We start from the raw sequence: 19,013 nt of genomic DNA, 5'->3' as shown, positions 1-19,013 counted from the left end.
CTTTGGAATGCACTGTGCATGCAGGCAGTGAAGAATGACTGTTGGGCAAAGGGCTGGTGTTGATACAGGAATCTTTCCCTAAGGTGATGGATAAACTGCTGCTGTGAGATGGTTTTATGCATCCAGAGATGTTTCCTTCCTTTTCTCTGCACAGCAGGCCACCACAAAGCTTGGGCATCACCAAAGTCCCTGCTTTGTTTGTGCCATCAGGAACAACTCTGGCTAATCATAGAATAGTCACAGAATGGTTTGGGTAGGAGGGAATCTTAAAGATCATCTAGTTCCAACACCCCTGTACTGGGCAGGGAGACTTACGCTAGACCAGGTGAATGGTCTAATGAACGGCACTGGGCTGAGCTGGATCAGCAGGTGCTCAGCATCAGTCCCCATCCTCCTCAGAAAAAACATCCAAAGCTGAACCTTCAGCTCTGTTGAAGAGAGCTTGCATTGTCCTGAACCACAGTGCACTTGAGACTACATGAGGAAACTCCAGGAAAATTACTTCTCCCAATAAAACGATATGAAGATGGCTGTTCATAAGGTTTTCATTAACCCTGCTCTGGGAATGTCTATTACTTCCAGCCACGGTGTCTGGTACTGCTCGGTACTGAACACACGCGAACAAACCATTCCTGCCCCAAAAGAGCCGGCAGTGCAAAGCTGTGCCTGCTTTGGAGATGTTTGCCGTGGCACACGGACATCAAAGGTCTGCAAAACCTTTGTGTCAGTGTGTTACACAGATGGAATCTTGGAAAACTGGCAGGTACCAACACAGGACATTTTAAGAGGGATTACGTTTGGTGCAGCACAATAGTCCTTTATAGCCAGGGCCTTAATGTGCTGCTGGTTCATGATGGCAATTAGCTGGATTAAGTTGTACCAATATAAACAAAGTATTAAAGAGACAGTTACAGTAAATAGAATGAGCAGCACTTGTCCTGTGCCAGCTGCAGGGGTGCTGTCAAGCATTTGGGATGCAAAGCCTTGGGTGTTTGTGGCACTGGGGAGGACATCCACAGCCAAGCCACGAACATCCACCTGCTGTGGTGGTCTCTGCTGCTAAGTAGAGCAGGATGGGGAACAGCAGCACTGCTGGCATCCCAGCAGGCAAGCCGGTTCCAACCCCCAAACAGGCAATGACAAATACTTCATCGTGGGAGAGACGAAGGGCTCAGAGGAAAAGGTGAAGCAGCAAGGCTAGAAGTAGGACATAAAATCAGATTACAGCTTTGCTGTGTTTTAATTGCATTGTTTAATTCCAGTTTCTACTGCTCTAAGACTAGACATCAAATAGAAAGTTAAAATTATTCAAAACCAAGCTACAAGTCTCAACATCAGAATGCCTATTATACTTATCTGTGACCTTCTTACCATTAAAACCACCATATTATTATTACTGTACATTTGCAGATTATTATTAGGCTTCTGAACTCTGCTGCAGCTTGATTTATAGAAACTGCTTAGTCACTGGCAGCAGTGCTGTGCTGGGAGCGGGAGAGATGCTTGCTGGTGTTTCAGCAGAGGCTCCTGCCAAGAAGCAGACACTGCCCTTGACAGATCATTGAGAGCTGGTGAGTGTTTCCCTCTCATGTAAAACTTCTGGAATAGCTGCAAACCTTCTTCCCTACCAAGAGCAAGGGTGAAAAAACTCAAGGCTCAATTAATGCATCCCTCCAGTTGTTTTGGGCACATTTATGTTGCCCTTTACATGAAAAGCGACCTTCTGGTTTGCTGCGCACGTTGCTGGGAGCACTGCTCTGGATTTTGGGGAGGTACAGCTCCTGTGAAATTGGGATTTAGGCTTTGGAAGGAGCAGTAGTCTTCTGATGGGACAGAAGTAGTCAGCAATGTGGGAAGGAGCCAAGTTGGGATGGGAGGTGGGGGGGCTCAGCAGGTCCAGGCACTGGAGCACTGAAGAGCACATTCAAAATTAAATATAGGGGGAGGGTGCCTGCTGCTTCATCACATTAATGAGGATGATGGGTTCTGTGACCCCACTCAAGGAGCAAATGCTCTGAGCAGAAGTTGCAGGACAGGCCCTTACATGAAGGATGTTTTCCCTGGGTTGTACATGCAGCAGGGCATAGTAAATGCTAATAATTTACAACCCTCTGAACAAACCAAATTACAAACTTGTTTCTTTTAGTTATTTGTTGAGTAATGACTATGCTGAGCTCTTTATAAAGTGTGGACAAAATCAGAGTCCTCAGCCCAGTATGCCCTGAACAGGTAGGGAATGATGCCTTGTTCACCATTGCTTCAGTCAAATTGCATCATCCCCAGTGCTGGTGCTCCAGCAGCCCTGCAGGTCTGGCCCTCCAGAGCCCTTTGAAACCTGCAACTGAATTGAACAGAAAATAAAACAATAGATATCAAACACTTCCATTCTGATTTCTTTTGAGGAAATGTTTCAGCATCATTAATGAAGTGTGCCTGTTTGCAACATGCTGGCATCCTGGAGATTTAAATCCAATACTTCAAAGAACACACATTGGTTAAGTAGCTTAGTCTTTAGTTTTATTCATGCTGGAGTAAACCATTGCCAGATATTTTCAGGGAGCTAACAGGAGAGAAACAATGGCTCTATTTGGCAGAGTCCAGCGGATGAAAATTATCAAAGTATAAAGTCCTAAACAGCTGAAAACAGTGAAAAATAATGGATTGGTTCTTTTCTCCTGACTCAATACCTTTATTCTTTTTGACATTTATTTTTTTTATTGCCTTTGCTCCTCTAACGCATTGTGGTGACTCATGTGAAAGGTCTGTAATAATGTTTCATTGCTGTGAAGTCACCGGATAACCACTACTCCTGCTCTGGTCCTACGCAATTATGTATGTTTAGAATATAGCCAGAAATGGGCTGACATTGATAGAACAGTGTAAAATAACAGGTGGAAAGAGCATTTAAAAGCAGGTACTGAGGAGTCACACACCCAGAAAACAATGATTTATTTATCTGTTGGAAATCAGAAAGGGCATGCAATAATCTGGGTCATGTACAGAGCTATTTCATGGGATAGTTGGTGCCACAGCGGCTCACTTCTGTCTTTCTCCTGTTCAAATAATTGCACTTGCTCACAGATACAACGCTTGAGTCAGTATTTTCAGGAACTTTGCAACTCACTTAGGCCCAGAGCGTATCTGGCACTTTTTGCTCTCTCAAAGAACAAGGCTCACTTCATGTGATCCTGCAGATGTGCAGGGCTGTGTTGCAGAAGCTGAGCTGGGATGAGGCTCTGGAGAAGGGACCCACTGCTTGGTTCAGCCTTGGCTTTGGTGTTCAGGAGGGAGGTGCCACCTCCCCTGCAGTCTCTGTGCCTAATTCTGAGTGTTCCAGCTCGTTCAGATGACTGGGTGTTACTGTAAGGAGCAGAGAGCCTGTTCCCAAGGACTGGACTTAGTTTCCTCTCTTAGCAGGGACATCTGAGGGCCATATTCTAAGTAGAGACATCATGGCTTTGCCGAATAATAAACCTATTGAATTAGAGCATTTGGGGGCATGAATTCAATAAATTTGTGTTTTACTGAACATAGTGTCAGCCAAGTCCCTTCTAGCCAAAGGCCATCTCTTCTGAAGCAATCAGGGCCCTAAATGCAGGAAAATAGAAAATTTATAACAAAAAAAGGAGTGAAGAGTGCTGGCTTGACAATATTGCAGTCCTGTCCCAGTCTGCATCCAGTACTCAGCTATTCTCTGCCTGCAGTCCAATAGTAAAGTCATATTTATTCTCTTGGCTCTGCTGCGTTAATGAAAAAGCGACTTAACAAAACAAATAGAAGGAAGGACATTTGCAAGCAATTATGGTATTGCTGATCAGTCACACTGTGCTGGAAATTACACGCTGAAGTTCAGCCCAGGCAGCTGATCAATGACCTGGTAGCTTGGCACCAGTGCATGCTATCAACTTAATAAATCAATGTAATTCCAGTCCCCGTGCCAGCATATATATGTGTAGTCAATATGACATCAATATTATATAATAATGGTTAAAACTAATTGCCCAAACACTGTGGTCTCTTATCTACTGCACAACCCCATCGGAGCCCAACGGTGCTCCAGCAGTCAGGGTGGAATTTGGCTGGCTGTTCCTTAAACATACCCCTGGGCATCACTTAAAATCATGGGTTTAAAGCTAATTTTTTTTTTTTGAAACCACAAGGGAAGTCAGCACTCCAGCATGTCATTCAGGGTTGACCAAATTGCCAGCCAGCTCTCTGCCTCTGGGAGGACGTGGTGTGCACGCCGGGTCCTGGCACACACTGCAGGAATGGGGTTTCTCCTTGGTGGCAGATGCACATCTTGGCTGGTTTCTGCATGGCTTCCTCCTCTTAATTAGCTCTGACATTTTAGCTGTTGTAATATGGGGTTTGGCTTAGGAGTTAAGGCTGAAAACTCTGGGAGTTTTTTGCTGGAAACAAAGTTTAGTTTAAGTACAGGGAATCTGGGATGCTTCTAACTGCGTGTAAGCTTTGCGGTGGGCTGGACCAGGGAAATACAGGAGCTTCTGAGCATGCTGGTGGTCACTTACTCTCACACCTGATACCACCAGTTTCAGTGCTCTCTGCTCTTGTATTTCACTCTTGTCACAGAAATCTACAAAGAACACAGAAACTACATAGTTTGTACTTACAAAAAACCTGCAATTTAAATCAACTATTTAGAAACAGCTTTTTTAAGGGTACCTGGACACTGAAGACATCCTAATAGGATTTTTGTAAGTGTGTCATCCTCTCCAGCCAAGTGATACACTCAGCTCCCCACGTGTAATATTTTATACACAATATTTTACCTGGAACCACAGCAACATCCACTCTGGAACATACTCCAAGCCTCTTACTTGGCCATGGCTTCAGCTTTTCTGGGAACATACCTGGTCCTGTGTTATGTGAGACCTGCTGTTTGTCCCACATCATGACAACAGGAAAAGGGACATTTGGGCAGTACAGACCCACCTTGGTACAATAACTTTGGTTGTGTCCTCACACCTCAGCTGCATTTCTCAGATTCATCATGCGCTGGAGTCACTGGAAATACATGCGAGAGATTTCTATCTTATTCTTCTGTGCTTAATTAATTCAAGTGTTTTACTACATAAAGGATATTTTAACTGTAATCTTGATTTATTATTCATCAATGAATCATGATAGAATGGTTTGGGTTGGAAGGGACCTTAAAGCACAGTTTCAATACCCTGCCATGGGCAGGGACAACTACTAAACCAGGTTGCTCCAAGCCCCATTCAAGTTGTCCTTGAACACTTCCAGGGATGGGGCAGCCACAGCTTTTCTGGGCAACCTGTGCCAGGGCCTCACCACCCTCACAGGGAAGAATTTCTTGTAATAACCAACCTCTGACAGTTTGAAGCCATTCCCCCTTGTCCTGACACTCCAGGCCCTTATCTGATCAGTCTGATCTCCTTTCCCCGTCTGCTCTGCACCAGTGATAGTTGCAGTTCACTGCTGGTTCCCAGCTCTGCTGTACCTCTCCTCCAGGGACTGTTCTGTTATCAGCACATGTTTATATTCTGGGAGCATGCACAGGAATTGAGCCATGGCTCTGTGACGTGCTCTGCAAAAGCAGAGGGGAAAAAGGCAATCTGAGTGTCTTATGTTCTGCAGGCACTAGGAACCAAGGAGATACAGCACACGCACACACACAAAATATGTGTGTATATATACATATATATATGTGTGTGTGTGGCAATGACATTTCTTTGGTAGCATAATTTGGTTAGGCTAATGCTTAGCTGAGAGCAGAGGTAGGGAGCAAGGAAAGGAGGGAAGAAAATCCTGGTTCATGTTGCCCAGCCACAGCCGAAGCTGAGTTTGGCTGTTTTTTTGGCAGAAGTGAGATGTAAGGATAGTTTTGAAGGAGGAGAAAGGAGTGGCTGTTCAGATTTTATCGGGAAGGTTTTCCCAGGCTTAAAAGAAAGCTGGGCAGAATGTGAGTCTGTGCTTTGGGAAGGAGCTGACAGAAGGATTATAGAGCCTGGTGGGGTAAAGGTTGTGGGCTGGCTGTATGTAGGTAGGCTGTTCAGCCAGGTAAGAGGAGATGTGCAAAGGTAACAGGAATAAAGAGTAGAAGGCAAGAAGCTCGTAAATTATGTAACTGAAGGACTGGTATGGTTGTGGAGTGAATTGATGTGGCCTTGAGGGTAGCTGCTAAAATTGAAGTTTGTAATAACAGATGCAAGAAGAGGGAGGCTTGGAGGAGATTATTTAAAAAAAAAAGTTTTAGACATGATAAAAAGAGCAAATTTGAGACATAATTCCCGAGAAATCCAGTGTGCTATCACTTGGGTGAAAAGAAAATGGGGAAAAGAAGGAGGATGGCAGAAAACAACCTATTCCTGACTGATTGGGGGTGTGGGGGGTAGAAAACAGTGACTGAACTGCTCTGTAGAGCTCTTGCAGTCTTTTTGAGTTATTTGGGTATCTCCCCAATTTATTTATTGATTAATGGATTTTTTTTTATATCATTACTGATTCTGGTAACTTACTTGGTGTCACATAACGTTGGTGACTGTGGGTGTATCCAGCCTGGTTCTTCCTGATGGGACACCAGCTTCACACAAACTTGGTTTCTTTTGCTGTTTCCAGAAGTTCATAGCAGAAAAATATTCTGAGAAAATTTTGTCTTGTGGTGGCTTATCCTTTATAACTCTGGCCATCACTCAAATAAAGAATGGCAGTGGTCTGTGGAAAAAAAGAAAAATAATTGAAAAATAGATTCTTACTTAAATTTTTCCAAACCACCAGAGCGGTTTACCATTCCTGGGAAAAGATGCAAGCAGGCAACATTTCCCTTAATGTCAGAATGCAGAATAATGCTTAGATAAATCTTTCAAAGAAGATGCTTTTATATTTGTCCTGTCAAATGGAGAAGATAATCAGCTTTTTCTTTCTCTTACCCTAAATATTTACATCTAGAAACATTAAGTAGATCTGTTTTCCTTCCTTAGTTTGCTTGGTTTGGAAAAAAATGAGGGTTTTATATTGATTTTTTTGTTTTGTTTGTGTTAGAGTATAAAACCAGGATATAGAACAATTGGAAATTGGTTGAGGGATTTATCAGTTACACTTGGAGGGCATCATATCTCAGCATGGTATGATAGGAAGAAGGTGTGAAATCCTGGATCCAGTAGCATCAGTAGCAATACTTCAGTTTTCATTACCTTTATTAGATAAGAATAGAATAATTTGTACTCCTTCAAGGTTTCTCCAAAATAAGTGACTTCTTTGTGATCCTCTTCGAATTGGAAGCTGCCCTACTCTATTTGAGTTCCCAACCACATCAGCAGCAACTGTGTTTCTATCTAGAGAAGCCTCCATCACAACTTTGTTTCAGGGTTTTCTTGGGTTTCCACCAGGAGATCCCAAACTCCTCATGCAGATGGGGTGGGACGCTGAGGAGCAGTGCTGCTCCTGATCTCTGGCAGGTGACACAGACCACGCCTGAGTTCATGTGACCTTGCTGAGGAGGGAGCAGCTCTGTGTGCTTGAGGCATCTCCTCCTGAGAGCTCTGCCTGAGGGAGCTGTGCAGCCAGGAGCTCTCCTGAGGTGTGCAGGAGTCTCTGTACCTGCCCCCATGTGCTGTGACAGACATTTCCTCTCAACAAATGGCTGGAGGGGGAGTGATAGTGAAGGTGAAGTGATGCAGTCTCAGGCTCTGGTCCCCACCAAAAGATGCAGCTCCCGGGGCTCCAGTGTGACCAGTGAACCTGCAGATCTGCAGGAACACTGTCTGCTGAGAAACATGGTCCCAAAGGAATCCTGTGGCTGTCCCTGGTCTCAGGTGGCACGCACAGATGGGCATCTCTAGCAGCCTCAATTCCAGCTCCTGGCTCTGCTATCCCAGTGACAGCAGCTCATTTGCATGAGGAGCCACTGGGTGAGTAATACCTGCCTCTGCAGACGGCAAACCCTGCAAGCATTTTGTGGTAAACCTGCTGCTGCTCTGGGCAGGGAGGATGCACTTTACTCCGAAAGCAGAGGATGAAAGATTCTGTGGCAACGGCTGCGCTTTGAAAGGGCTGAGCCCAATCCTCTGCACAAGCAACTGTTTATTATCAGAATCACTGATCTCCAGAGCACTTAATGCCCCTGCCTGCACGGAAGGCAGCCAGTGCACACTGCGGCCTCACAGCCTTTTGCTGAGCATCTCAGTCTTACTTCAGCAATATTGCTGTTAATTGCAATAAAATAGTGGATTTAAGGGATTCACCTGGTTCAGTCACTTGTCCAGGTAGGCTCAGGGTTGTACTCAGTGAAAGTAACAACCTGAAATGGCTGTAATGGCCAATTCCTAAGCTACAGGTGTGCAGCGAGGCAGACCTGTGCCTGTCAACACAGAACTGTCTAAGAATTAACCAGATTTGCACCTTCCCTATCTGTCTGTAGATAAGAGCGTTACCTCAGAGCCAGGCAGTGGATATTGCTGATAGACTGAACCTGGGTGCTGGGTAACTCCTGACTTTGACCTTGGCCACTTATATCACTGGAGCAAAATTCTGCATGCTTCTGTTTGCTTACATGGAGATAAGAATACTGGTCTCTGGATTAAAAGTGTCATTAAGGAGGCACATTATGATTATAATTATTATTTTACAAGATGAACAGTGTGCAGAACCTGGCAGTGCTGCTGCTGAGCTTCTTCAAGGAGTGTGTGCCTTTGCAAAAGGATGGAAGAAACTGTACAGGAGGATTTTCTCATACATAAGCTGAGGAAAAGGATTATCTGTGAAACAGCCAACAGTTTTTATTTACTGTGAAAATCTGAGTCTCACTCCCAATTTCCCATCAAGATAAAATGCAGGCATTTTGTTAAAATGGTAACTTAATGCTCCAGAGGTTTAATTACCACCACTCTATAATCAAAATCAACACAGAGTGCAAGCTGTAGCTCCCAACTCCAACAAGAAATGCAGCTGCCCACAAAGCAGTCAATAAAAAGAAGATATATAGCATGTGCTAGGATTTTGTGGTCCTTCCCACAGCTGAACTCACAAATCTGCTATTGCTAATGGTTTTCTTTCAAACCTCAGGTTCTCCTTTAGCTTTTACCAAACTCCCGAGCTCCTTATTTCTACATTTTAACTTTCTCTGTGTATAATATCTATATACACAGTACTGAATTAAGGGAGTTTACAGTGCTGGAAGCTAAATTTCAACATTTTTTCCTATACCAACAGAAAGCACTGAACTAGTCTCAATAGTGGTGATGATTGAAACTTTATAAGGGCCTTGTTTGCAAAAAGTGTCATGAAAGCAGGTACGTCTTCTGGGCTGGGGCTGGTGTGATCCCTGGCATGGAGCTCCACAGATCAAATGATCCATCCTCCTCCATTGCAGTTCCTTCTGTTTTTCTTTAAGGACCCTAGGACTTCTGGATCATTGGATCAGCTTGGGTCTTGCTTAGGACAGTTTTCCCTCTGCAAGTTAAGATTTCTTTTCTCCAGTGCCTTCTCCCAGTACATTTTCTGAATGAAGTTGTTGTGCTGTGCCAGCTGATGATCCCTGTGAAAACTGCACATGCTCTATATTTTGTCTGTTCCCTTGCACGTTGGGTTTTTTGTGAGCAAAGCCTTTACCTGTCCTGCAGCCATACCCCTGCCAGGCACCAGGGCAGCTGTAGCCAAGCAAAGGTGTCCAGCACTGGTACTGTTAATAGTGCAGTCCTCTGCCCTCTGCCAGGGGCTGAGCCCCGAATTTATACCCTGGGATGCTCCCACATGCTGCAGTAGCAAACACAGAAGTTGCTCTCCAAAAAAACTTCACTATGGTTTCTGCCCTCTAAGCAACAGTTAATTTTCCTCCCCCTCCTCATCAGCCTCCCATAAAAAGCAGCATATTTTGTAACCTGCCTCTACTGACTTGTGGAAATAAGAGATACCCTATTAGCAATCCTTGTCCAAACAGTGTTGGACTGGTTAGTGCCAGCACTTTCCATCCAGCACTAGTATTTGTTTTTCCGTGCTCTTAATCTTAGAAATTGAATTGAGTCTGATAAAAGTGACTTCCTGAATATTGCATAACAGTTTACGTCTGTCAGGAGGGAAGACAAACAGACCTGACCTTGAACTCAGAAAGTTTCCTCCCAGCAGGTAAAAGCTTCCAAAAGTCTGAGCAGGGGCTCCCTGTCTCCTCACTGTCCTGGGACAGCAATGAGGCTTCCCTGGCAGCCATTCTCTCCACAAAAAAAGTTCTGAAAAATGCTTTGGATCCTCCTCTGAGACCTGAGAATCCCCCGGAAAGAGCTGCAGCAGGAAGGCAGCTTCATGTTCTTGCTCTGAAAAGGAGGCAGAGGAGAAATCCTGTCCATATCTGGCAGGGTTTAGCCTCCAGGGATTAATTAAAGGCTTTTTCAGTTTTTCTTTCAAACCTCACAACATTCATCCCTGCCTCACTGAATAGGGAAAAGGGAGAGGCCTTTTCTCTGGTGAAGCACCAGCCTGTTTCAATTTTCAGTTTCACATTGCAGTAATATGCTTTTCCTAAGGGACAACCACAGGAAGGGCAAACTTTGGCTTCTCACCATTGGAGCATTACGTCATTAAAACAAGCTGGAAATCTGAGCAGCGGGCAAAACAAATTCCCTAAACTTAAAATTCTCCCTTTCCTTGGTGCTTCTGTCCCCTCTTCCCTGCCCACAGACAAGGCAGGTGGAGGTGTTGGCAGAGCCAGCTTGGGATGGGGACCCGTGAACCAGGAGTGGGTGATGATGCTGCAGGAGCAGGGAGGTGTCCCACATCTTCTGAGCTGCTGGCACTGCTGGGACTGGGACTATCGGAGCTCTGGGGCAGCAAAATCCTTTCATCTACAACTCAGGCTTTTGGTGATGGCTGCAATGGGGGGAGAAGGCTCTCAAGAGTCCCTGTGAAACATTTGGGGTCTTTTGCACAGCTTTCCCACTACCAGAGAAGTGCAGGGCTTGGGACACTCTGGTTTTTGGGCAGCATCCTGAGGAAGCAACACAGCTCCCAGCTCAGCCCACCTCGAGTGTGTGGTGCCCTGCAGAGCCCCCGCCTGTGCCCCGGCTGCAGTGTTTGTTTTCTGACCCCATTACCTATTCCAGTTTGGATTTCAGCTGCTTAGGCTTGATTATTTTAAACCCCTCTATCTGATTATCAGCAGCCCAGCCAGGCCAGATATGAAGCTTCCGGGGGGATCCCCAGCAGTGTTGCAGAAGGATAATTTGCCACTCATTCATGCTTCTGAGGGGGTTGGTCAGCTGAGAGGGCAGGGGGAAGAATTACAGGAATATTCCAAACGGGAAGGCAGCTCCCCATGCACCCCCTGTTCCACAACCTCACAAATCTCAAACTTTGCTCAGAATGGAGTACCTTGCTGCCGTGGGCATGGGGGGAAACGTGTCCTGGCAGGTGCCCAGCACCCCCAGGAGATCTCAGTGACGAGCACCACGGCACAGACTAACCCACGCTGGCACTGCAGGATGCTTCTGGAAGCAGAGCAGCCCAGGGAGACACTGGCATGGCAGGGTGCAGCAGATTGGTACCCAAACCAGGCATCCCCGTGCAGCCTTTCCAGAGCTGCCTTGCTCTTGCTTTTCGGTTTCTATTGTTGTCCTAGAGCTGTTTTCCTCCGCCTCCCCCCAGCAGGATGAAGAAGCCTCCAGCTGGCCTAGGAGGCTTATCAGCTCTGTCTGGCTGGGTGTTAACAGTTTATTTGCATAAGTACCTGTCCCCGTCATATGCTGCTTGCCTTTGTGACTCACCGTAGTTGTTTATTTTTCCTCCAGCAGCCAGGCTTGCGGCTGCTGCTCCCTGAGGTATGCCAGGGCAGATGCCACCACCCCAGGGTACTGCGGGATGCCTGGCACGCTTGGGCCAGGAGCTCACCCTCGCTGGCTCACCCGCTCCTCCTGACCTTCGGGACCAGCTTGGAAATTAAACGTGTAACTGGTCGAGTCCTGTTTTCTCCTGGCTGTCAAGATAAAATTAAACTGAACCCCCCCAATTTCACACCTAGGCAGCTGTCCCTGGCTGGGGAGAGCAAGGCTTCCCCTGGGACCACAGCCCCAGCTCCTGTTGCAGGGAAGGGTGATGGGTGGCTGCCTCCTCCCTGCTGATAGTGTTCATAGAATGCCCTGAGTTGGAAGAGACCCATACTTCATCGAGTCCAACTCCTGCACAGGACAACCCCAGAAATCCTACCATGTACCTGAGGGTGTTGTCCAAATGCTCCTTGAGCTCTGTCAGGCTTGGTGCTGTGACCTCCTCCCTGGGGAGCCTGTTCCAGTGCCCAACCACCCTCTGGGTGAAGAACCTTTTCCTGGTATCTTTATTTTAAGGAGCTGAGAACCTTAAAGCATTTTCTGAACCCAGGTCTCAGCTCCAAAGGCAGAGGCAGTGTAACCTGCCAGACCAACTCTTCGGGCTGTGCTAAAGCAAGCACTTACAGCTCTGCCCCAAGTGTTGGTCGTGACCGCGGAGTCACCTCCTCAGCTAGGAGCAAGTGATCTTGTTTCTGCTCATTAGCTCTGAAAGGTTTTTCCATCCATAATAAGAAAGTCATTAATGTTAAACTTCCACTGCCAGGTAGGATTGATTTGAAGATTATAACCATTGTAAGGGGGTATGCATTGCATATACAATGTGTTAAAGTCCTGGCATGCAAGAATTGTTGTTTCAATGGTTGCCTATCATCTGTGGAGCTCACCAAAGCTCATCCATGGAGCTCAGACAGATGTGGGGCTGCTCAGCAGTCTGGAACGGCTAGTGAAGAGTGGCTACTTTCAAAGGGAAAAGGTAAATTCAAATCAGTAGCTGGTACGTCCTCCACAGAAGGGCTGTAACCCTACCCCAGGAGACGACAGAATGGGTGATCTAACATGTCTCCATGCTCTTGTTGCTGTGACATTTTACTAATATGGTGCACAGCCTAGAGGTCCTCAGTGCTCACAGACGGGAAATGCTCAGTGTGGGATCTCCTCCGCAAGGAGCTACCAGGATTGACGTATTTTCTCCTGAATGTGGCCCAGAAACCTGGGTGCTGTTGTGTGGTGTGTCCTGCTGACGTGTCGGTGAATCAGCTGTCCATCCATCCAGCCACTTCTTGTATGTAAAAGTTATTTTAGACACATATTTTTTGTGTTCATGTACCAGTTGAGCCATGCCAGGTGTGTTGCTCCTCTGACTGGGAGATGGGATGGATGGATGGATGGATGGATGGATGAACTTGGTGTGTCCATGTCAGCCCCCCTATGCTTAAAACCAACCCTGTAAGCAAACCCTCATAATTTTATTTATGACTTTCAGATGAGATAATGGTTTTCCACTTTGAAAAGAAAGCTCACTACTTCAACATTTATTTTCTATAAATGCCTTGGCATTTATATTGCAACAGGAGACTATTCAGTGACATTATCTGATAAATATCGTGTTATACAGCTGCAATTTACAATGCATATATTTTTAACGGTGCTTCTAAGCTAAATTAAATGCTTCTAAAATATGGTACTTAAGGAAAACAAATGTCTGTTCTAGCAACTTTGTTTTTCAGGGTACACTATTTTTTGAAAACCAGATACCATCTTCATCCTGTCAGGCAGTAAATTATGCACTTGCACTTTCATAAACTCTCCCCTTGGGAACTTAGTCAATGAAATGGAAATGTCTTTTTCACACCCTCCAACTCCAGAGAAATACAGGGAAATAGCCAGCTTGGTTATAAACTGAATGTCTAGAGGGAATCCATATAAAATGGGGATTAATGCAGTCCTGATGCATGTATTGTTTAGCATATGTACCCTTCACTCAAATGGTGCATTGAATTGTGACTGGGATCATTAATGTCTCTCATTTTTTTTTGAACTGGGAGAATAATTGCATGTTCTGTGGTGGGATTTGCAGGTAGGAAGACACGCGCTTGCACTGGACTGTGAACCTCCCTCCCAAGCCAGGACACCTGCAGGAGGAGGAAAGCTCTGCTGGCCTGCTCAGGGAGTACAACACGATGGCATTTACACCTCGGTGGATCTTTCCTAGGTTGTGGGGTGGGAATGGGCAGGACAAGGGCTTGCAATGGCATGTCCTGCCTGTGGGATAGCCTTTCACGAGGGAGAGGAGACCTACTGAGGCAGCTGAACCCAAGCTGATGTTCTTTGTAGGTCCCCTCCAACTGAATTATTCTAAATCTACTTCTGTTTTCACCACCCATCACCCAGAACCAGAGTTTTGCCTGTAGCAGTCAAATGTCTTCACATGAAGTCCTACGTGGTCCAAGGAGCTGCATTATCCCCTCACCACATCGCGTGTGGGAAGTGTGAAAAGGCAGCAAAAAGGCAGCAAAGGAAAGAAAGCCAGGAAGGGAGTTGCAGTGGTCTGCTGAGATGCCCAAGGATCCCCCTGACGCAGGAGGAGCTACAGCAGCTCTCCTGTCACAGGAAGCTGTTCACCTGACCACTGATGGTCCTCATTTTCCCCAATCTACCCTTAAAAGCCCTCTAAAAGCCCCAGCTCTTCCAGTCTGGGGAATGCATGAAATTAATACTAGATGCATTAAGCAATAGCAGCAAACTTATAGAAAACAGGAAAATCAACAGCAACAACAACGAAAAAGGAATCTTGAAATTTGGCAGAAAAAATGCAGTGCAAACCCCACAAGAACATATCTTTGCACAAAGCCACTTACGGATGCATTCCTTAAAGGTAATCCCTTCAGACAGAGTGAGGCTGCCATTTCTTTGAAAGATATTAAAGCAGCTGTTGCTAGAACATAGAGAATTACTGAGCTATCTGTCAAGGGATGGACATTTGTAGGGCTATATCCACTATTTTTTTTAATTTATAGTTTATTTTGATACCAGTTTTCCAGCTACTGAAGGTAATTGAGACAGCAAACAAAATCTCACTATCGACTGATCTGCCAAATCAAATTTTTTCTCCTGTAAGTATAGTGTTTTTCCTTAGCTTCAGAGAGGAAAAGAATTATGCGGAATGAATAAGAAAGAAAAGGGATTAGTTTATATAATGACCATAGCAGCCATCTCTCCCTTGATCTGTCGTAGTTCATTCTCGAAGATGGGAATGATTATTATTGTAATTTAGAACAGAGCTTGTTCATTTTCCTTCTGCTGCATCTGCTTACTACTCTCCAAATTAATACATATTTTAATAAAAACTAAATATCTTGACTATAGCTGGGATATTGGATGATCCCAGCTGGAATATGGATGGAGCAAGATTTTTATCACCTTTTGTTCCCCTCGTGGAATGACTGTGCACTGCCCTCGTCCTTGAAAGGAATTAAAGTAGCCATGAGGTTATTTTGATGACTTCTGGCTACCAGAGGCCTCAAAAGAAGGCATCTAAGGCAGTAAAATAGCAGCTATGTGTCTCCTGTGCTGTTTTCAAGCAGTGTGATGTTTCTGAGGGATCTCCAGGAGCTCTCTGTCACTGGAGCAGCTCCCTGCTCCATGGTGGTCCTCCCACACCCAGCACCAGGGCTGGATGGGTGTTGCAGTAGGAATGGGCTAAGGGAGCTGAGCTTCCCTCGTGTTTTTTTCACTAGCTAATGTCAGAAAATAGAATGTTTCTATCTGCCTTCAAAATGACAGTGGATTTTTGCTCTCTTTGGGGACTACTTGCACTCCCATTGACCTGTCCCATCCGTCTGATGCTCCTGTACTATGGTAATCAAATTTGATGCCAACGCGGCAACTGGGCTTTCCTCCTTCTCTCTTTTCTGCACTGAGATTTTCACTGGTCTCAACTCTTACTGAGAGGTTTTTTTAAACCAAAGAGTTGAAGATGAACTATTTCATATGCTTGTTCTCCTGAAGTTGCTTTAACACTTTTGTAGCTCTAAGGTGAGCCAATTCACCCCTAAAATCCAGGTATTCACACCTAATCACTCCAGCACAATGCTCCCCCAAGGTGGGAAAGCAGCCTTGAGGTGACAGCTCTGCAGCATTTTGGGGAACTCAGGATTAGTAATGGGATTTAACTCTGCAGAACTCATACAAAACTCACAGAGACTGTCCTTCACTTCAAAACATCTGTTAATTCTACTTGAGTGCTCATCATCGAAAGACTGCTTATATTTTTCCTTTCAGGTTTGCGAAAATAAGCACTGGTGAATGAAGATGAAAGAGAAATGTTGCTGGTTTCTTCCCTGGAGATCGTATTTCTTACTTGTTGCATAACTGCTTATTTTAGCATCAATCAGCCAAGCCTTTGTTGTGCAGACAATTCTGTCCTTTTAAAGGATTTGTGCAGTATTGTTTCTTCCAAAATGCTTTTTTTTTGTTTTTATTATTAGATTTATTTCCTCTCTTAGCAAATGCCAACTGACAACAGCCTGTCAAAGCTCTTCGTAAGTGTTACATAAATGTCATACTATGTAAACTGAGTGTTGTATGTAACATATACATGACCTTTCTGGAGAACCATCCATCAAGTGCTGTCTCTGTGTGTGTCACGTTTATGCATTTGTACACAAGCTGTGTTTAAGTGTGCATATATGGTAGCCAAAAATCTATTAAGGGGAGTACACAAAACCAGAAATGTCCGAACTCTTGTCAGTGCAACTTCATCTACATCCTTTTGTCAAAGCAGAACACGACTTTAATTGCATGTTCAGATACTCTTCTCCTTCTGCGTTGGTGTGTGTGCAGTGAGATGGTCAGCGAGGGGCTCAGCAATGCCTATTGTTCAGCACATGAGCCTAGGCAGAGCACATTATTCAGCACATTATTCACATGTCTGACCACTTTTGGATTTCACAGCAATAGAAAATACAGCACCAATATTTCTCTGTGCAGTTTTCAAAGCAGAGCAAGGTGCTCATGTTCTGGATGGTAAAAATGTACTGAGGTTGCAACTAGGCATGCCATGGACCTACCATGCCATGCTGTGACTTTCTTTAGAAGTGTACTCCAGAAATCCTGGAGAAATGGCCCAGAGGGTGATAAGGCTGTAGCATGCTATACAGGACCAGAGCAGGGACCTGCAGGTTCCTCGAAAGACAGAATTATTAATTTCCTCACGGCTTTTTCTATAGCACTTTCCACTACACTGCCTCAGTGCTTCAGCACCTTCATTAATCCTCCCCAAACACTCGTTCTAAAGATGGGTCAGAGTGAGACGTGGATGGATTAAGGTCAGTTTTGACTAATTCAGGGTACTCCATCTGAAAAGCATAACGTCTGCGTTTTCAGAGTATTTAACATGATACAGCACTTCATACATGCAAGCACAGCACCCACTGCTTCCAGCTGCACAAAGATGGATGTCAGCAATTCAGGCTAAAGGTTTCCAGCTATGCACCCGCAGTGTGGGCAATACAGCCATCAGAAGCCAAAAGTTTGGGTTAATGACTTGTTAGTGTTACACAGCCTGTGGCAAGGGCACGGAAAGAATCTGCTTCTTTGGGAGAGTTTTATCCTTTTGTCACAGCCTGTCTGTGTCTTGCAGCCCTTGCATCGCTCCTTAGGCAGTCTTTGGTTATGCAGATAAGATGAGGATCTGGCTAAAATTGGTTTCCTTTTTGACTTACAGAGCAGATCCACAGTGTGCCGGTGTCACAGAGAGATCAGAATGTGACAGTGTAACTAAGAAGTGCATTAGAGTATGTGTGCACAAGAAAATCTACAGAAATTGGTATGGAATGCCTGACTTTGGACACTTCTGATGTCCGGACCAGGTAACACAGTGACCTTCACAATATCCCTTAAGGCAGCCTGTGCTGTAGATGAGGTAGGATCTGTAGGTGAAGTCCTGTCAGGGACTTAAAGACAGGGGCTGTGCTCATGAATCCCGTTGCTCCTGTAATCCCAGGAAAGGCTTTTTAGCCAGGAGCTGATGTTTCCTGTTCCCTGGGAGGCTGCTGAGAAGGCTCTGAGCACCTGAAGCAGCAGGTGCCCCCAAGAGCAGCATCTTGAGAGATTTCAGCTGCCAGAACTGGGCATGTTTATTACTGTGTAGTGAGCTGCACTTCAAAACCCAGTAACATGACTAATTTGGGTGGGTTTATCTAAAAGGCCATAAAAGATTGCTTCATACCAAATTTCAAGACCCTATTTCCAGTGTTAGTCCTAAGAACCACAGCAAGCCCAAGAATGACCAAAGTGATGCTCTTCTCCTACTCTGTTTTCATCCTTGGAAGTGCCAAAGTACTTGGAACGTTCAGAAAACATCCAGCACAGGCTGCCAAGGCAGAAAGATGCAGCCTAATTAACTCAAGTTTGGTAATTTATAAGGAGCCACTACAGGGTCGTACGGTGGGGAGCATCTGGCTATGGTAGCTCCAGTTCCTAATGGCTTAGAATTGGTAATTCACAGTTTTAGAGCTGACCAGCTTAACGAATCCTAAGAGATGATGGCAGATTGTCACTGAAAGAGTCTTTAACTTGAATTTTAATCTTCTGCAGCAAGGGTTTAAAACAGTGCAAGCCAGCTTCTGTAGGGCCCCCGGGAATTGGGGAAGATGTATGCTGTATCTCCAATTATTATTATTTTTATTATTTTAAGAAACCGTTTCTATCCCGACGACACTGCTGTCATTGTTTTTAATCCTGCGGAAAGCATCTGGCAACAGGCAGTCCTGAACCACCCAGAGCCCAAAACACTCGTCTGGGGAGCGCACAGCAGGGTCACCCTGCGCGGAGGCAGGCGGCAACCGCGCCGCTCCGCACCTCTCCGCGGAAACTCTGCGAAGTTTTTTTGGGGGAACACACACATACACACACATGCACGGGTCGGGGGGGCTCTTCTGCTGCAGCCGCATCCCCAGCCCCGCCGCTCCTCGCCCCTCCGGAGCGGCCGCGGTGCCGCCGCGGAGGCTCCGCGTACCCCCCCGCCCCGGCGGTTCCCACGCCCCGCGGCCGTGGAACTTTGCTACGCGGGTGCGGAAGGGAGGGAGCAGCTCCGCACAACGGCCCCCGCTCGCCCCGCGGTGGGCAAGAGCCGTCTTTTTGACGCAGGAGAAATGGCAAATTTTAAGTACGTCATTAATATGGCGCCAAAAGCCTTTTTTTTTTTTTTTTTTTTTT

At 45.6% G+C, this 19,013-nt stretch overlaps 1 long non-coding RNA gene across 1 annotated transcript; it reads left to right on the top strand.

Moving 5' to 3' along the window:
* The first annotated feature begins 1,482 nt into the window (after positions 1–1,482).
* Positions 1,483–16,420, top strand: LOC121658059. The gene is made up of 2 exons (XR_006013837.1): positions 1,483–1,571; positions 13,873–16,420. It is a non-coding gene; the product is annotated as an uncharacterized LOC121658059 (long non-coding RNA).
* The last annotated feature ends 2,593 nt before the right edge of the window (positions 16,421–19,013 follow it).

Source organism: Corvus kubaryi, unplaced genomic scaffold (genome assembly GCF_017639235.1).
Source record: "Corvus kubaryi isolate FWS band 111438036 unplaced genomic scaffold, C.kubaryi_AGA036_p1.0 split2-37374, whole genome shotgun sequence".
Classification (NCBI taxonomy): Eukaryota; Metazoa; Chordata; class Aves; order Passeriformes; family Corvidae; genus Corvus; species Corvus kubaryi.
The sequence above is the reverse complement of the archived record's forward strand: the minus strand, read 5'-3'. Positions and strand labels throughout refer to the sequence as shown.